The sequence below is a fragment of the Lissotriton helveticus genome, chromosome 8 (assembly GCF_964261635.1).
Source record: "Lissotriton helveticus chromosome 8, aLisHel1.1, whole genome shotgun sequence".
Classification (NCBI taxonomy): domain Eukaryota; kingdom Metazoa; phylum Chordata; class Amphibia; order Caudata; family Salamandridae; genus Lissotriton; species Lissotriton helveticus.
Window position 1 is genome coordinate 993,809,994 of NC_136069.1, and position 20,859 is coordinate 993,830,852.

General features: G+C 42.2%; 1 protein-coding gene across 2 annotated transcripts in view; it reads left to right on the forward strand.

The window, feature by feature from the left end:
• LOC144773049 (transmembrane protein 45A-like) overlaps nt 1-20,859 on the forward strand; it is a 474,612-nt gene that overhangs the window by 158,376 nt on the left and 295,377 nt on the right. The gene's annotated exons all lie outside the window — the stretch shown is intronic.

Consider the following 20,859-nt stretch of genomic DNA (forward strand, 5'->3'; position numbering starts at 1 on the left):
ATTTACTGCTGGTGTTATTTCCTTCTGTTAAGAGAGCACCTGCTGCTGGATCACTGACATAATATCGAATACAAAAATATAGACTTACCAAAACATCACTGACAAAATATAGAAGGCAAACATATCGAATTCCTTTCTACAAACAGGTGAGTACAAAAATATCGAATCAAAAATATTGTCGTAAAAAATATAGTTAGTCAAAATAGCAATTTTTTTTAAATGTCTTAAAAGTAATTTAAAATGAATGAAATAATAAATATAATTAACTAAAACATACTTAAAAATACTTAACCTTAAAATTCTTAAATAATGTAAGTTATAAAAAAACATTCAATTTCATTTTTTAATACATATATATATATATATATATATATATATATATATATATATATATATATATATATTGCGCTCGTCACAATCCTGAAATCCCAAGGAAGAGATGACAGCACTCGGGGGGTACCTTTGATCATACAGTAGTTTATTCAACTACAAGCTTGCCACAGATGCGTTTCGGCACTTGGCCTTCGTCAGTGTGTGTGTTTACACACGTATAACCGGTACATTTAATACTGATGACAAAGTACAAAGGTTACACCTCTCAGTCGACATCGACAGAGGACTATAGCTCTCCCAACAAGCGCCATCTTGTAATGGTAAAATATACGTACATTATTGAATGCTCATAATAAGTGTTCTCAACGTAATCATACCTACAGATAGGTGAATATGCACGGATGGGAGGTATCTTATACAATTCAAGTGACTTGTTATACACTATTTGATATATATATATATATATATATTAATGTAATATTGATAACAAATATACAATATTTTTACCGTAGGATACCACTCCAGTGAGTGCAAAAGTAGGGAAACCGTTGGATAGCGTAGGGGTAAAAATTACTATTCCCACTCCAGAGAATGCAACAGTAGGGAAAGCGTTGGATAGCGGAAGGGTAAAAATTACTATTCCCACTACAGAGAGTGCAACAGTAGGGAAAGCATTGGATAGCGTAGAGGTAAAAATTACTATTCCCACTCCAGAGAGTGCAACAGTAGAGAAAACATTGGATAGCATAGAGGTAAAAATTACTATTCCCACTCCAGAGAGTGCAACAGTAGGGAAAGCGTTGGATAGCGGGAGGGTACAAATTACTATTTCCACTCCAGAGAGTGCAACAGTAGGGAAAGCGTAGGATAGCGGGAGGGTAAAAATTACTATTTCCACTCCTGAGAGTGCAACAAAAGGGAAAGCGTTGGATAGCAGGAGGGTAAAAATTACTATTCCCACTCCAGAGAGTGCAACAGTAGGGAAAGCATTAAATAGCGTAGGGGTAAAAAATACTATTCCCACTCCAGAGAATGCAACAGTAGGGAAAGCGTTGGATAGCGTAGGGGTAAAAATTACTATTCCCACTCCAAAGAGTGCAACAGTAGGGAAAGCGTTGGATAGATGGAGGGTAAAAATTGCTATTCCCACTCCAGAGAGTGCAACCGTAGGGAAAGCGTTGGATAGCATAGGGGTAAAAATTACTATTCCCACTCTAGTGACTTTAACAGTAGGGAAAGTAATGATTTAATATATTAATAAAAAATAAATTAAATATCTATACCAATAAAAAAATAATTACCAATGTAATATTATGTAATAATTAATTAATTAGAAATACAAATAAATATTAGTTATTAAAATTAATTACCTTTTCATAAATATTTAACAACTAATTATTTTCAATAACAAAAACGAATTAATAATAAAAATGAATACCAATTAATAATTAATTAACAGTAAATTAATTATCAATACACAAACAGTATTCTTAATATGTAATTAATTACAATTAAATTACTTCCCACCCCATTCCCCTATAAACCCACATATGTAATTAATTACAATTAAATTACTTCCCACCCCATTCCCCTATAAACCCACAATCCGCGACAGAAAATAAATTAATACAATTATTGTAATTATCAATTAATCAATTAATACGAATTAATTACCAATTAATAAAAATTAATTACCAATTTAAAATTAATAAACAATAAATTAAAAATCAATACCAATAAATAAATACAAATTATTTACCTAATTACAATTAAATTACTTCCCACCCTATTTCCCTATAAACCCACAACCTGCTATGGAAAATAAATTAATACAATTAACATAATTATCAATTAACCAATTAATAAAAATGAATTACCAATTAGAAATGAATTAACAATAAATTCAAAATGAATACCAATAAATAAATACAAATATTTAATTAATTACAACGAAATTACTTCCCACCCTATTCCCTTATAAACTCACAACCCGCTACACAACTAAAATGCTAAATTAAATTAATAATAATTAGTAATTTCTAAAAATTAGTAATTAATTTAATATAATTAAATTACTTCCCACCCTATTCCCCTATAAACCCACAACTCACTACAGAATTAAATTACACAAAAATTAAATAGCATAAAATTCATTACTTAAAATAAATTACAAAAATAATATACACTTTTCACACATATACTAACATACAAAACACTTTAAAAAATGTACCTATATTATATACTTCGATATTTTGACTTTCTATATTTTAAAAATCCATATTATATTACTTACCTTCAATTCGATATTTTTCACCACTATATTGTGTCCATTCGATATTATGTCCATTCTATATTTTTACTTCGATATTATGGCTATTCTATATTTTGTATTCGATATTATGTCTAGTTACCCTGCTGCTATGACTCGTTTCATTACTCTTGTGGGGATTTCTCATAATGGTGAATTCTTTACGTCATTATGTTGCTGGCCCTGTTGGCGTGCTGAAGTTGTTGCTACTAGTAATCATGCTTGGGGGTCATCTCCCTTGTGATGATTTATGTTAGTAGCTGGTGGTGATTTTCATTGATCAGAAGTATCTCTCATTACAGAACAGGTTGGGGATCTACATCTTCACAATGTCCACCAGTCTGAAAAAGGAGCAGTTGTGACTGACACAGTTAACTTGAAGTTGTGCCGCACACACAAAATACACTCAGCAAGACACGCAGCAAGGCTCAGCCTGCTGCAACTTGAGCAACAACATGTATAAAGAACTGAAAATGCGGAGGAGATACTTCCCCCCACCTACCACACAGAGCTGTGAAGATGAGAGGCTCCAGATAAGCCCATGCCTATCTTTCTTAGGAAGTAAAGGAAAGGAATAAGGGAAGCAGCTAAATCGCTCGGGGCCACGTACATGTGATACTACATGTACATGTGATACTATCGGGTTTATCCTAGTATGCAGTATTGTTCACATGCGGTATTCAATGTTCACCCAGAAAGTAAAACAAATTGTACATGCTGAGCCCCACTTCCCTAATACCAGGCCATCCATTGTCCCAAGTAGTACAATCTAAATCTTCACTGCTGCCAGATCTAAAAAGCATTGGCAAGACAAATAAATCTATTCTTGAAAAATGTACAATGTTTTGGTATACTGTATTTTTGTAATATGTAAAACAATGATAAAAAATATAACATTTCCAAAATATTAAGGAGTGAGCCAGCATCCCAGGCACACTGGCCCTAGCACTGAAGTGTTCTCCTTTTTAGACGTCTGTGAACATATGAAAAGCCAAAGTACTGTCACTCACAGTACAATACACTAATGAATGAATTGGGAGACTTAAATAATGAGGTACAAAAACTTAACTTGAAGTCTTTATTCAACTCACACCATAGCTCACTCACAATGACTGTTAAACCGTCCGGGGCTTCATGAACATTCTTGATGGAATATAACACTGGTTAAGGAGAGGGAAGGGCAGAGGGAACCATTACAGAGCATGGAATAAAAAGGTATTTACAATGGATGTTAAAACACAACTCAGATCCCATTGCCAAAAGGTGTATGCTGCTGTGCGTCGCAGCAAAACGTGAAAGACACATGAACAGAACGATGGAGGAACAGGACAGACCACCAGCCCATGCATGTATGTGTGTATTTAACTATTTGTAATATGAAGTTTTAGCTGGAGCCTAAATAGCAAAAATGTTCTAGCACAAATATATAGTAGCAGGCTGGACATTTTTGGTGTGTCAGGACAAGTGAACCATGGCTGCAGGGAGGTGTTATATTTCCATGGACAACCATCTTTTCACTTAAGGGTTAGAAATCTGTCTCTGTGTAACAGTCAGCACCTACAGTTGTATACAGACACTCGTATCCCAACATTCCCCTGCTGCGAATTAAGCATCTCCCATACCATGAAAACATTTCTGCCGCTTCTGGGAGCTGCAGTTTCAGGTTAGTTCCAAGTACTCTATGTCCAGTGTGCATACAATTACTCCAGTTACTGTTTCAGGTGAACCCCTTAGTGACAAGTAACGAGCTTCCATGGCCTTCGCACTATAGAAACAAGCAGATGCCTGCTCTTCCGGAAACTATTGAAAACAACTGTTCAGTCAATCTCATAAACGAGAGCCTACATCGCGAGGCACGGACCCCAGCTGTGCGAGATTATTACAAATAATAGCATTCCCTTATAGCTAGGTAATGACCAGTTTGTACTTTTCACAGTTATACCTGTTTGTATTGCAAGGTGCTTCGAAGTAGGCCGCCACTGAAATATCGGCAAAATACAAAGCCCTAAATAAATACATGATTTAACCCAGAAAAAAAGCGCTTCTTAAAACCTCAGCCTGTCAGAAACATCTGATTTTGTCGTAGTTAGATTAAGAAACAGGTTAGCGAATCTCTGTACAATCAACTGTATTTCTACTGCTCTTAATTCCGGGATTATCGCCCATCTTTAACAGTGTTAATCTTTTATGCCACTCAGACTGAGGAACCTGGAACAAAAACACTTTTTTATTTACCCATCTGATGTTAAGCAGAGGGAAGTGACATCACAGCTCACGAAAAGGTCAGGCTCAGTTCTGCACTAGATTCCTAGAAATTCGATCGGACTTCACTACTTTAAAAATGATGCCTATTCATAGCTGTTTAATTATCAGTCTGAAGCTCCAAAAAAAGGGACCAACGTGGATTCCTGTACTAAATGGTGCAAACGTTTGGGGGTTTTCTAGGACCTCACGTGTTTATTTTAGGTACATCCTTTCTAGTAATTACACAGAACAGTTTAAAGGCACCTCGAACGTGTAGTTACGTGGAGGTCACACGAGTCCTTCTCAACATTCACATAAGGTCACTAAATGATTTGTTGAATAACCTTGAGCTGAATTAGCATCTGCCTTTTGATGAACCTTTTACCACACAATACTTTTTAAGTTAGCAGTAGATTAGGCCCACCAGAAGACTCATTCGGTTATTCCATTTAACTTTTTATACATAATTTCACACCATCTCATTAGTGATTAACCTCCATGTGGTTGTTCAGGCACTTTAACGCTTCTGATTGCGCAATACATTCGCTACCTGTTCTTTAAAATATATATATAATTTTGTTCGCGGCCTTTTCTCCTTTATTATTGTAATGGGCCATCTAGGCATATGAACCCCCTCACTTTCTCCATAGAAGAGTGCTTGCCTGATGCATTTTATTCATTTGAATGTGTTTATTGCGTCCATATAACATATTTTGACCTGCCATCCCTGCAAATTTCCCATCTCTAATTTCCTTATTATAGGCAACTTGTGACGTCCTTGGTCGCCTGTAATATAGAAGTAGCATAGCTGCTCACTGTAACAAGTTAAAACAGAGTTGTGCGGTCATAATGCCTCCTGCCAGAGCAAGAAGCAGGAACATGAGCTTTTCCTTATAATGATCTGTTTTTTTTAAAGAAATAGTGATGAGCAGAAAGGAGGTGTTTATGGCAACATGTTTACTTTTTGCACACCACTGGTCATTACAGTAAAAATAGAATCTCTCTTCCCTTTCTATGCATATTGAATCTCAGTACTTTTAAATCTGATTTACATTAAATTGATTCCAATTTATTTTTGCAACAAGTTTCTAACTACTTTTTGACGTGTTTACCTTCACCCTGTATTTAGCTTGTATTCTTCATGTCTGCAACCATACTGCCTCTTTCTCATGAAAGTGGCAGACATGAAGGATGGTGTCACCAAGGTATAAAATTACGTCTGCCATACGTGTAACCTTGGAGTTCCATGAGGTTAAAAAGGAACTCAGCCTTTGGCCTCATTCCTCTATATGGTCACCAAACTCCTTGATTACTGGCAGTTTTGATCATAAAGCATGCCAGGGTAGACATTGATAAGGGGTTGCCTTATGCGCCTTTGTGGAGCTGCAAGCTGCGTTGGATCTTTGCATAAGATCAGGGTGCCGCTGGAATTATTGTCTGTAATACAGGCTTTATCTATGGAAAATTTTGGTTGGGTTAGATGGGCCCCCGCAGGGGAATTGACGGAAGGCATTCCAATCAGGAGATTTTTATATAAATGGCTGCATCAGATCTATTTTAAATTGTAAAAATGACTCCCCAAAGTAAAGGATTACAAAATACCATGCCTCTTCTTTGTAGATGATACCTTGTTATTATTAAAGACTCCTTGTGGTCTATCTATTCTCTTGGACAAATGTAACACTTTTTGTTTAGAGCATGGCCTGGAAAAAAATAGTAACAAAACCAAGCACATGGTCTTTGGTGCCAGGAGGAAAACGTCCAAGAGTAAGGTATTCTTAGGTGGGAGGCATTGGATCAGGTACAAGAGATTGAAAGATTCCCATAGATGGGTAGCCCAGGTACAGAAAGGTGTTATGAATTTAAACCAAAGAACAGGGCCTATCATAAGAATTGCCAATAGATCACCCACTTTTGCTATCTTCCCACCTTGGACAAATATAAGATTCAAGCTTGTGGGGAAGCTATGTATAGGGCTGATTTATGGGGGCATTGAGACCTTAACATTTAAAAAAAAGCTAAAAATGCCTTCATAAAGACCTTTATGAGACTCCCCACCAGTGCGCCGATGCTGCCAATTAGACTTGACTTAAACCTCAGATAAATTTCAGACACTGCTATGCTAAGACCTATCCAATATTGGATAAGGCTGCGAACCAATGAGGATTTTATAGGGATTGCATTAAAGTCATATTAAATGACCACCATGTTAGGAAGATTCCCTGGCTTGTCCATATTGAAAATTGGCTAGTCAAGTTGGGTCTGGAAGATTTTTGGCTGCAAGCTTCTGCATTACCCCGAGGTGCTCAGGATAAGCTAAAAACGTCCTTTTGAAATTTTGTATTAGGAGTCAAACTCTCTTCTGCATTCTCTGACACCCTGGTATATTCGTACTTGATGTTTAAAAGTGTACCTGAGTATGAGCAATACCTGAATATGGTTATTATCCGGCTGCACGTGCACTTTATGTAAAGTTTTGATTGGGATCTTGCCATTGGCCTCGTGTACCCACTCCTGGATGAAAAAGGAAAACATACCGAACCTGTGCATGATGAGTTGTCAAGTACCAGAGAATGTTGACCACTTGAACTTTTTCTGAAAGGGCTATGCTAAACAGCAGTTACTCTGGACTATTCCTCTCTGTAAACTTCTCGGTTTTAGGGACTGCCACACAGCCCTTAGAGAATGTAAAACCAATACCAGAGAATGTGCGGTATATTCAATAGCGAGATTCCTGTCGGCAAAATGGCACATTGGGTCGAATGCTCTTTAAAACAGTAAGAATATCTTTGCACACCTAATATCTTGTCCCAAATGTATTTATGATTTGTTTCAAATCCTTTTTATTGATATCCTATCTAAATTTCTTTGCAGAAATTGAATTGACCTTATTTGGAAATCTTTTTAGTTTTAGGATGTTTTAAAAAATATTTTCTACTCATTTTATTATTTTTTATTATGGATTTTAAAATATGATGAGACTTGTATTGTCGGTCCATAATTTCCCAAACAATTTTGTATTACCTAAGAATTTTTTTTAATTAATTTGTATGTTTTATCATATCTTGATTCTAAATGTTTTACATTGTACCTTTTATTGCTCTACTGAGCCGAAATAAAGAAAATATGATGATGTATGCTAGGGGGTACCTTATGCGATATATAATACATTGAAACCTGCAATCCACATATAAGATTGTTTTCTAACCTCCTTTTTAGGTATCGCCTAGCGTTGCAGCGCATGCGTTGTACTCTGGCAAGAGATATTGTGAGAGAGGGATTCCAGAAGTGGGCTTGAAGCCAGCCCCTCATTTCCCTTGGTGGGTGTCACCGTTTATGCTAAACGTTAGACTGCCATTGGAAATAAGCTGTTTGCGTTGCCTCCCTTTCGCCTTTTGTTCCGGCCCATCCGTACTGGATCGCCTGCTTCACGGCTGTTGTGAAGCAATTTTTTTGTCTCAAGGAGGCGTGTTATATAAACAAGCCGTGAGATCCAGTCCGGATGGGCCGTCCCAAAAGGAGACAGGGCGCCGCGTGTTTATTTTTGCATCGCGCTTTCACTTAAAGTGAAAGCGCAATGCAAAAATAAACAGTGGCTGCCTTCCCACACGCTGTGCATGGCAGGGTGTGACAGGCTACAGGGGAAGTTTCTGCAAGCAGAAATGAAGAGTTTTTGCAGGTGGGCTGTGAGCCAAACGGTGAAACTGTGTCTCTGCTGGTGAGGCATTAGTGGCTGCAGCTGACCGGCTTTGTGGTTTCAGTGCGAGTTCTGTCCTCATTTTTCATATACACTCAGTCACCTAAACAAGAATTGCAATTTGGTGAGTACTCGAAGTCTCAAAGTTGCAAGGCACGTGATTTCACTGTATCTGTATATTTTTGTAGCCACATTAAAGTTGCACTTTGTTAGTAGTCGCCCCACTTGCTGACCAGGAATGTCTGCTGCCCTGAGCTAGGGCGCGGGAAGGCGAGTCTCCACGGAGTGGGGCGCCACAGCGCCTCGTTAACAACACTGCTCCGCGTGGAGGTGCTTCCCACAAATGCTGAGCGCACTGGAAATCTCCAGTGCTTGCTGTATCAAACATTTTGCCGAGCACATCAGGAAAAGTATAGACAAGTGATACCCTGACCCATTCTCTCCTTGAAATGGTGTCCGGTAGAGATCACCATATGCATTATAACTCGTAAGAAGATGGCGCACAATATGCTTTGGATTTCGCACTAAGACGCTGGGATCAGCAGCCACCACAATGATCTGCCAATGTTAACAATTACGTTAAGGCCGGCGGGGGCGTTGGAGGGGGGCGAGCTGGGGGGGGGGGGGCGGTTAATTTCACATGTTTACTCAAGCCTACTTGCTGAGGAAGCCAGACGACCAATTAGTGCGATTGTAATGGTGATTTTAGTGATGGGGCAGATGACTTGTTTAGCAGCTGCCGTCCTCCCTGCCTCCCCCGCCCTAACCCCACGTCACGCTGCTCTTTGTGACAGCGTGAAGCCCCAGGAGAGGCTTTCACTGACCTCATGTCTTACCAGCCGGGCGGAACCGCAATCCAGGAGCCACCATCACTGCTCTTTTAACACTTAAAGATGTGTGATGTCTTCTTGTAAAAAACGTACAACAGCAAAAGCCTTGATCGGTCTGCTGTGATGTTTGCTCTCCTCCCCCAACGATGACCACCTTTTAAAGAAAGAACATTCTCTTAAAGGCCCCGTCTGGCTGGGTTGCAGGAAACTGCGGTGGTTCAGGTTGCAATTAAATCTCTTCCTGTTTACTGCCTCCTGCCTCTCAGGGGGACGCAGCTTAAGAGGCAATAAGGTGCAGCTTAAGAGGCAATAAGGTGCATTACCAAGTTGTACCCACGCATAATCTATAGAACTGCCCTTTCATTCTCTCTCACACAAATGCTCATGCCTCCCTCCCACCCAACTAAGGCCTCTACTCTTACTCACACCTATATCATAATAACAGACACTTCACAGGTTTTTAATCACTGCACGTGTGTAAGGCGCGGCTATAAGAATGTGAACAAAAGAACACCGGCCCTTCCCTTTAACAGTACCCAACAGGCTGCCCAGAAACATTTCATATCCCCAGCGTCAAGGCAGATTTCTCAAAAAAATGCTCAACAATCACAGAGTGTGCTGGGCGTTCGCCTGGTTGGCTACCTGCTGTGATGACGATGACAAGCTCCGACAATCACGAGGCCGAGCAGGGGCTGCACTATACATGGATGCCTGCTCGCGGCTGTCCCACAGTGTCATAATGATGGAATATTTAGCCCTGCTGCTGTGACGGAATCCTCAGAGGGATGCAAACTAATTACCAGGAACACACAAGCATTTGCAATGCAATAGGTCTCGCATTCACGCGAGTTTAAGCTATTGGCATTGTAAATTACAATGCCTTTTATTTATGTTTCAAAAAGCAAAACAAAAATAAAAGGCAATGTCATTTACAATGCCAATAGCTCAAACTTGTGTAAATGCAAGACCTATTACATTGCAAATGCTTGTTACACTTGGGTTGTGGTGGCATAATGCCTGCCTTCAGCAGTCAAAGTGAACAGCAGTTCACAAAGCATACCTACAGCTGCAGTTTAAATAAGGTAAACAAGAACAGGGTTTGCATTCGTATGAACTCTTTTTCTGAAAATGAATAATGACCAGTTGGACGGATATATTTATGGCAATGTGTTTATTTTTTGCATACTATAGATCATTACAGAAAAGATAGAATCTCTTCAAGTTTCACACATTTTGAACTACAGCATTTTTAGGTCCGGCATGACAGCATACGGCTCCGGCGGCAGGTTAGCCCAGCACCATGTGACTCTGGGCAATAGCTCGCTTAATCTTCCCGACGGCCCCCAGCGCCTAGAGACCCTTACGGGTGATTGTGCGCTTTACAAATGTGGACTTTACTTTTGTTGAAGCACTGTTGAGAGTAGGCTTTGGCTCCGTTCATATGTCGGTTACCTTGAGTGCAGCATTTGATTCAGAAGAACTTGTGTATTTGGTCTGAAAAAAAATCTTGTGTGCACTCTTATAGGCTTGAGGGGGGTGTTCCCTCGCCTAATATGGCCACCACATTCTAACTTCATGGCTTTGAGGCTCATAAGGGGAGAAACTGCTCCATACAGCAAAAATAGTGGCTGATAGGGTTTTCCCGTCATCAAGTGGCTTGAACCAGCAGCAGTTTGGCCTTCTGACGTCTGATGTTGCGCTGACATTCATAATAAATAGAGCACAATCAATACAAAGTTAAAGGACCATATGAGTATATCATTAAGTCTCCATTCTGATTGTAGAAGACCTACTTTTCATACCCAATGTCATTTGTAAAACCTGACCTTTCTATTATGGGATGGCACTCTTAGCAGACAGATGTCTTTTAAATTGTTGTGGATTTACATCTTGGCGGAGTCCTCTGGGATTGTGTAGGAGACTGCACCTAAAGCATTGTAGACCCTGCAATGGCACTGAACTGTGGGTAAGTAGAAGTAAAGAAGGAGGGAAAGAGTCACACTGGCTATATATCTCTCAATCCTCTTTCCAACACTTTACAGCTCTGACCCTTTAATTGGCACTGGTGTGCAGTGCATTCTCAGTGAAAGCCCTTTTTACTCGTACCACTTTCACCCTCCCATTCCTGGCACCATATGCCACTCCCTTTTACTGGCCCCCAGTCTCTCTGCCCATCTCTGCCTTAGTACATTCAAGCCTTTTCCTTCTTTTCTGATATACCTCTCGGCTCTTCGTGTGTGATGTGGTGCCTCCCTTCCATTCTAACCACACTGGCACTCCCCTTTTCTCTGTTACTCTGCCCTACAAGTCTGAGATATATCTGCCCTTATTTATTGGCTTCTCTTTTTCCTCTCACAACCATGCTAGTGCTCTCTGCCCTTTTGCCATAGAATCAATTCTCCTTCTTCTCTGCCACTTACCCGTCCTTCGTGTGAGTGCTGGTTGAGTGGTGCACCAATATGAGCTTAGGGTAAAGAAGTATGCATGTGCAAGTGCAGTCCTTAATTTGGTCACATGACCACATCAAACAAGCCCAGGAAGTGCTACATCAAGAAGGAAAGATCATCTTCAAAATAGTCTGTATGGTCCACAAGGCTTGCTGAAGAAAAGGACAAGGACCCCTCACTTGCTTCACAACAGAAACCTGCATTCTACTAGAGCAAATCTGATCACTCAGCATAGTTATACGCCACTGAAAAATTGAGGATTATGCTGGTAGTTCACGGCCCCAGACTGAAAACTCCTGCCTCCAAGCCTAAAAACAAACCCAAATTACTGTGATGCAGAAAGGGATGAAAAACAACAATTCCAACTTCCTTTATTTGAACTTAAATAGGGAAGCAAATATTTTATTTGGGCCTCTCCAGCACTGAATTTCCTCGTTATAATGTCTTGATTTTCACCTACATCGCTCTGAAATATAGGCGAGGCGACATGCAGCGCTGGATAAAAAAAATTCAAAAACAAATAATAGAGACTGTGAAAACTGTCATAGTCTGTGCTGTCCATGACCACAGCAGGTATGTGTTACATAAAAAGCAATGATGAAACATCGATGGCAATTGTGTTTTATAGAGATTGTAGATTTCCACCCTGTGTTCCTCGTTCATCGATACATCGCATCGAATGCGTGGTGCCGCATGTGTACCCCTACAAAATGTTGTACAAGGATTGTAATCGCATCTTTTTTTACTTCATGTTTTATTTTTTTTAACTTTTGGCCATGCTGCACAACATCTTCCTGATGTACAGCATTGTCAATAGGTATTGGCAAAACCAACAGGTACCAAAGTTGAGACCTTTAGGCTTTGCCACTACTTGTTTCATATTGGAGTTTGTGTGACCTCTGCACAATGCATTGCAGTAGGCCAGGAGTAGTTTATGTAGACTAGTGGTGATTCTATCTTAGAAAGTAAATACTGGATTCTTACCTTTTCACTCTTTAATGCTGACAAATACAGTTTCAGGTAGTAGGGAAAAATAAGATGAAATTCCATACTACTCCTCAGTGGGCTACTGTGATTCGTCGCTTTCCTCATTCACTCTCTCAGCATTGCATGCTGTTGTGTACATGGAGTGTAAACACAATATTGTCAGATTTGCTCCATTGCCAATATGTAGAGCTAGAGCCATCGTATGCACAGAAGCTGAGAATGTGCCACCCCTATGCATTGAGATGTTGATCATGCATATGTGCCCTTCTCCTATGACCTGGCTCAAACTGCACATACTTCTTCTGTATGTCACACACTTTCCATCAACTTGGAAGTTTTCAACAGTATGTGTAGGAAAGTAGAATCTGCTTCTGTAGGATGGTTACACCCACTTTTTGCTAAATGTGAGACTGTTTTTGACTAGTCCGACTTGGATCCTGCTAATCAGGACCCCAGTCTATCTGCTTTCTCCTTAAACTGTTATGTACTTAGGTACACTCCAGATTGGATACTGGGGTACCCTTGTCAGTCCCTAGTATGTGGTACCTATGTACCCAGGGAATAGGTACCCCAGAGGCCTCCCATGGGCTGAAGCATGTATTATGCCACCCATGAGAGGCCATGCAAAATGGAACTACAGGCCTGCCATTGCACCCTGTGTAAGTTGGTGCATGCGCTATTTACTTAAGATATAGGTTTACTATAACTAAGGGTCACTGCACTTAAAACCTATCAGTACCCCTAAAGCAGGCCTTTACAATCGTGAAGGCAGGGCGCTTAGTTCTAAGTGAGAGGGTGCCACTGCATGAGCAGAACACCCCTGCAGCCTACGGAGTCCATTCTCCCGGGTTGTCAGTGAAGCAGCCATTTACGACATATAGAGTGGCATTATGCTACCGTGTGCTGACCAACTCTAAAACGGCTAAAACAAACCCTATTGTGTTTGGTGTCAAACATGTTGGAATCATACCCTCACACCGCTAACCAGTGTGGGAGGTATGATTCCACCACTCAGAAGCAAGCTTTGTTGGGTCCCTGGTGTTCTCGGCACCAGTCTTCTGGTCCCGGGCAGCACAAAATGGTTGCAGACGACCAGAGACACATTTCTGCCCTCCGCCTGCTGAGCCAAGCCTGAGCAGGGGAAGGCAGAACAATAGGCATCCTGCCACAGGGAGGTGTGACCACCTCCTAGACAGGATTTAGTGTATTAGGCCTGGGTGGGTGCGCTTGCCAGTGACCAAAAATCTGCATGAGGGGCACATTTAGTGTCCCTCTGCATAGTCCAGTTCAAACTAGTTCTGGCAGCTGTTGGCTCCTGCTCTGGTGCGAAACTGGACAAAGGACAAAGGACATGGAAGTAACCTTCCCACTGTCCAGTACCTCCCATGGGATGGCCCCCTGAATCTGTCCAACCCTCTCCCATGGGTACAAAAGGGCTTACCTGGCTGTAGGACCTTAGATTCGACGTGGTAAGATTCTGAACCAGAAACCACTGAACTCCGACCGTCTGGACACTCTGGACTTTGCTGGACTTTGTATGGGCCTGACTTAATCTCTCTCTCTCAGTCTGAAGCATCGTCTGTGCCTGTGCACCATACAGGATCCATGCAGGATCTGTGGAGCATCAAGGACGACTGAAGATATCTCCCTTGGAGTCAAGGAGACACTCCCCTGCATTCAGAGGCACCGCAACACTGCTGTCCGGTCTGCTGACCCTGAGCTGCTATCGACTCTGTAGGCTTCAGCAACACAGGAGATAGGTTTCTACCTCCCAGGAGGTCCGAGCTGCACTCTCACTAAGTTTGAGGTGAGAATTCCTCGTGGGGGCTGCAATACCTGAACCCCTGTCCTCTCCTCTCTCCTTATGTTTTGGATTCAATAAATCTTGCCTCTCTCTTCCTTTTCTCTTCATACTAGCTCCAGTTAATGTTTTTTCTAGGATACCCCCTCTGTTCAAAACAAATTAATGCCTCCTGCTCTTCCTTTTGATAATCTTCTGTTTGTGTACAATTCCGTTTAATTCTTAGTAACTCCCCATATGGTATGCTGGCTACTAGACTCTGGGGATGTTGACTAAGTGCATGTAATGTTGTGTTGCCTGATGTGGGTTTTCTATACAATTTAGTACACAACTGATTATTTTCAATGCAAACCAACAGATCTAGAAACAGCACCTCAGTACTGCTAAGCTGGCTTGTGAATTTTAGATTCAAAGAATTGTCATTCAAAATGGTAATGTTTCTTCCCACCTCCATTTGCGTTCCTCACCATACAATAAAGAGGTTGTTATTGTATCTGACCCAAAGGGTCACCTTGTTAATCCAATGTTCATTGTGCTCTCCCCAGACCACATGCTCCTTCCACCAGACTACGAACAGATTTGCATAGCTGGGGGCGAAGCATGTCCCCATGGCCGTTCCTTGTGTTTGTAAACACATTTGCCCTCCAAATGTAAAAATATTGTTGTTTAGACAAAAACATAGAAACTGCAGTAAGATGAGATTATGTTCAATAAATCTTAATGGCCTATTTTTCAGGAAGAATTCCAATGCTATTGACCCATGTGCTATACAAGTATACAGACTTGTGATGTCCATTGCCATTAGGAGAAAGTCATCCTCCCACTGTATGTTCTGGATTGCACAAATGAAATCATTGCTGTCCTGTATAAAGGAGCTGAGATCTTTTACCAGTGGTGCCAGGAAAGCAACTACATACATCAAAATATTTTCTAACGGACTTCCTCTCGAAGATACAATTGGGCGCCCAGGGGGCAAAACTTCCAGCCCAAGTGGGCATAAAGTGCAATAGATAAGCTACGTCTGTGTGCAACATTGCAATGTAAACCAATAGGATAACGCCCAAGTGGGCAGGAACCGCTGTGCAAAATACGCTCTAATCTCTGTGCAAGATTGCAAAACATAGTCCATTATACAATACATATAAAAGTGCTACCTGTGAATTTAAAATCCTAAGTAAGATGTTAAATTTCATGTAATTACAGTCGTGTGGAGGACTTATTCGTAGGGTAATTCATAATTATTTGCTACTATTTACTCAGTAGTAGCAAAAAACAAAGCTTATTGCTGTTTATATAGTATATTATCAGTACAGTTACTAAAAAGCCGCCTGTTCATAAGTGAGTGTAACAGTCTTCACTGGTATTAAGCCTGTTGGGTATCTTAGAGTCAAGGAGGATAATATGCCTAGTCTCCAATTTCCTAAGTAGGGCCTCCCTGTGCCCACCTCTTCTCTGTGGTGGTACAGTGTCAATCACAAAATAAATCAATCAATCAATCACGGCATTTATAGAGCACGCTACTCACCCGGGAGGGTCTCAAGGCACTGGGGGAGGGGGAACGCTACTGCTCAAACAGCCAGGTCTTGAGCTGCCTTCTGAAGGAGAGATGGTCCTGGGTTCGCCGAAGGTGGGTGGGGAGGGTGTTCCAGGTCTTGGCTGCCAGGTAGGAGAAGGGTCTTCCTCCGGCGGTGGCTCTGCGGATGCGTGGTACGGTGGCAAGGGCGGGGCTGGTCGATCGTAGCTGGCGGGTGGGCGTGTAGAAGGTCATGCGGTCGTTGAGGTACTTAGGGCCCAGGTCGTGGAGAGCCTTGTGTGCGTGGGTGAGGAGTCTGAACGTGATCCTCTTGCTGACGGGGAGCCAGTGCAGGTCTCTCAGGTGTCCGGTGATGTGGCTGTGTCGTGGGATGTCAAGGATGAGTCGTGCGGAGGCGTTCTGGATGCGCTGGAGTCTTTTTTGAAGTTTGGCTGTGGTTCCGGCGTAGAGGGTGTTCCCGTAGTCCAGGCAGCTGGTGACGAGTGCCTGGGTGACGGTCTTCCTGGTTTCAGTGGGGATCCATCTGAAGATCTTGCGGAGCACGCGCAGGGTGTTGAAGCATGAAGATGAGACGTTGACTTGTCTGGTCATCGACAAGGAGGAGTCCAGAATGAAGCCCAGGTTGCGTGCGTGGTCTGTCGGCTTGGGAGCGGTGCCCAGGGCCGGGGGCCACCAGGAGTCGTCCCAGGCGGAGGATGATGATCCCAGGATGAGGACTTCCGTCTTGTCTGAGTTCAGTTTGAGGCGGCTGTTCCTCATCCAGTCGGCGACGTCTTTCATTCCTTCGTGTAGGTTGGTTCTGGCGGTGGTGGGGTCATTGGTGAGGGAGAGGATCAGCTGGGTGTCGTCGGCGTAGGAGATGATGTTGAGGTTGTGTTGGCGTGCGATGGCTGCGAGGGGGCTCATATAGATGTTGAAGAGGGTAGGACTGAGGGAAGATCCTTGTGGTACGCCGCAGATGACTTCGGTGGCCTCGGATCTGAACGGGGGGAGGCGGACTCTCTGGGTTCTTCCGGCGAGGAACAAGATGATTTTTCTCTCGGATCCCGATGTTGCTGAGGCGCTTCACTAGGGTGCGGTGGCAGACGGTGTCGAACGCCGCAGAGAAGTCCAAGAGGATGAGGGCCGCTGTTTCCCCGTTGTCGATCAGGGTTCTGATGTCGTCGGTGGCTGCGATTAGGGCGGTCTCGGTAAAAGTGAAGCATTTCTAGCATGGACCTTATCAAAATGTCTTGCGACCGGATACGCTGGATCTGCATTAGTAATAGCTCGCAGGTGTTGTAAGATCCTTTTGTACACCTGTGGTCTGGTGCTCCCCACATACCTCAGACCACAGGGACATTCTAGTACATAAACTGCGTACTCCGATCTACAGTTCAGCTTTTGTTTAATCTTGACAGGAGTAGGAAAAAGTGGAGACAAGTATTCTGATCTGCTAACCCCATTTTTGCACGCTTTACAAGTGGAACAACGCAGGAAGCCCCTACTACCGTCTAGCCACGATCCCGTGGTTACTTCAGGACTGCTGGAAACAAGGCTGTCCCGCATAGACCTAGCTTTTCTGAAGGTAATGTTGGGAGATTTGTTAAGCAATTTCCCAATTATCGGATCACTATTAATCAAAGGCCAATGTTGTTTAATAATTTTATGTATGGCCTGATGTTGGTTGCTGTATCCAATAATTAAGCGAACTTCATTGTCTGCTGTATGTTTGTGGACTCTGACCGAGCTTATGCCTGGGTCCACCAAGGTCTTTCTGTCACATTTGTTCGCTCTTTTCATGGCACTATCAATGCACGAGTTGGTATAACCCCTATCCAGGAATCTAGCCCTGCATGCATTCTGTGCTCTCTCACAGTCAGTACTGTTGCTACAAATTCTCCTGATACAGAGCATTTCCCCGTAGGGGATACTCCTTATCAAGTGCGCCGGATGGTGACTACTCGCATGTAATAAAGCATTACCAGACGTAGGTTTGCGGTGGAGCCTACTTTCCAACTCACCATTGTTGATAAAGAATTCAACATCTAGGAACACAACAGTTTCCTCACTCATGTTGCTGGTAAACTGTAAGTTTAGTCTGTTTATATTCAGTTCCTCTATAAATGATGATGCCTCCTCAATGGAGCCCTCCCAGATGAAAAAGAGGTCATCTATATATCTCCACCAAGTTTTGACCTTGGTGGTCATGGTCAAGTTAAAATCCACCATGAGGACCTGCTCCTCCCAGTAGCCCATGTGCAAACATGCATAACTGGGAGAGAAGCAGGCCCCCATAGCTACTCCCCTGGTCTGTAAAAACAGCTGGTTCGAGAAAAGAAACACATTATTTTCCATGCATAGTGTAATCATAGCCAATAACATTTTAGAATGTTCCTGGTAACAGGGGGGTCTATTCTTGAGGAAATGCTCGACTGCTCTAATACTATCCCTATGTACAATACTAGTATAAAGGGACGACACATCCATTGCTACTAACAAATACCCCTGTTTCCATTGGAAGTTAGCCATCTTTTTGAGCAAATCACCCGTATGTAAAACAAATGAAGGTAGAGCTTTAACATGTTCCTGCAGGAAAAAATCTATATACCTGCTAACATTTTCCAAAATGCTATTGCGTGCAGATATAATAGGACGGCCGGGTGGTCGTAGGGAGTCCTTATGAATTTTCGGAATAAAATATATAACAGGAGTAGTTGGACAATCCATTTTTACATATTTATATTCCTCCAGAGTCAGCAGGCCTATGCTTCTCCAAGCCATCAGTTTAGAGTAAATGTCTTTGTGTGCCTGCTGTACTTCCATGACATTAGTTCTTTTATAACAATCACGGTCTGTCAGTTGACCCAACACTGTTTCCATGTACTGTTTCCTTGTCCACAAGACCACATTGCCGCCCTTATCCGATTGGCGTATGATCACATTTTTGTCTGCCTTAAGTTTCTTTATCAATTTGTGATACTCGATGTCCCTGTAGTTTCTTCTTCTGGTTGCATTTGCCATCTTAACATGCAGGTTCTTGAGGTCAGCAGACACCCTGTCGTGAAAACTGTCCAAGTTGTCTTTCAGCAGCACTGGGCAGAATTTAGATTTGGGCTTGAATGGGGTTGGTTGTATTGCTGGTGCCAGTCCCCAGCCGGGAACTGGTTGCGTAGATACCGCATCTTCTTGTTGAAGTTCCATTAGTTCCTGCGTGAGGGCCATCCCCCTGATTGCAGGACAATTGGATGCAGTAACTGCGGATACCTCATTAGTTTTTGTCGTGGCATGATATTTTTTGAGCTTCAATTTGCGGACATACTTGAAGAGGTCTATTTTGGTGCTGGCATAATCAAAGTCTCCACGTGCACTGTAGGACAAACCTAAAGTTAAAATAGAGGTTTCTCCAGGAGTAAGTGCAATATCTGTCAAATTGATAACTGTCTGCGCATCAGTTATTGTTGCGCCTGATTGCGCTGCCACCTTGCTCGTTGCCTTCTCTGCCTCCGTCCTGCGTTGCCGCCTCTGACTGCACTTGCGCCTTTCTGCGCGTTTCCTATTGCAGATTTGTTTGTGGATGCTCCCTGGGGACCTGATCGGAGGGTCATTCTTCGGTCCATTTGCATTACCTCCAATTCCTGTCCCATGGTAAATTTTCGAAACCCCGACCTTTCTTTTCTTTTTTGCTCGCTATCAGACTCGCTATCAATTTGCCAGCTCTCCTCTAAAATAGATGAAGGTTCAGCCTGACTGATGTTGGTTGCTGAGCCAGTGGGTTTCGCGCTAACAGAGCTACTTGTTGCCTTACCAGCTTTCAGGCTGTCATACTTCTTAGAGAATGTGAATATTGTCCATTCTCGTAATCGAGACGATCATGCTGGAATTTGAACGCCTTGCGTTTTTTAATCACCTCTTCCTCGCGTTTTAACCTCATTTCCATGTCTTCCCGATACTTGGTTATAGCTGGGGTACTGGGTAGCTTTTCAATTTCACCGTTAATTCGATCAATCTCCACCAAAAGTTTCACTCGATCGCTTTCGGCATATTGCACCAGTATTAACATGAGGCGCCGCGATGAATCAAGGTTGCACTGGGCCCAATCAGAAAGCATTTGGGGGTCAGGGTTTTCATAGGACGGGGTCAGCATGCTTCTGAGACCGCGGGGCACTCTACCCACTTCCAGGTATCCAGACAGGGAAGAGTGCTCCCACCATTTTGCCTGTTCGTGTTTGCAACATTTTTTCAGGGCTTTGAATAGGTCCTTAACACTGTTCTGGGGCTCTGGCAGTATATATATATATACATATTACCTACTGGCGGTCGCCAGTGGGTAGTTATAGTTAGGACCTAGTTTCCATAGGAAATCCGCAACGTTCTTCAGTGATGTCATCAGTGATGTCATTTGAGATGTCATCAGTGATGTCATCAGTGATGTCACTGACCATGTCATGAATGATGTAATATGTGACATCATCAGCAGTGGATTGCGGGCGTGCGAGTTATAGGGAGTCCAACTAACTATAACGTGGGAATTTCAATGGTTTTGTATGAGTAAAATGTTCAGCTAACTATAACTGGTGTGAAACCTATGGTTTTTCCAGTGAATTTCAAAGGTTTTTTAAATGCTAATTCCTAACTATAACAAATGTGAAACCTATGGTTTTTTCAGTGAATTTCAAAGGTTTTTTAAATGCTAATT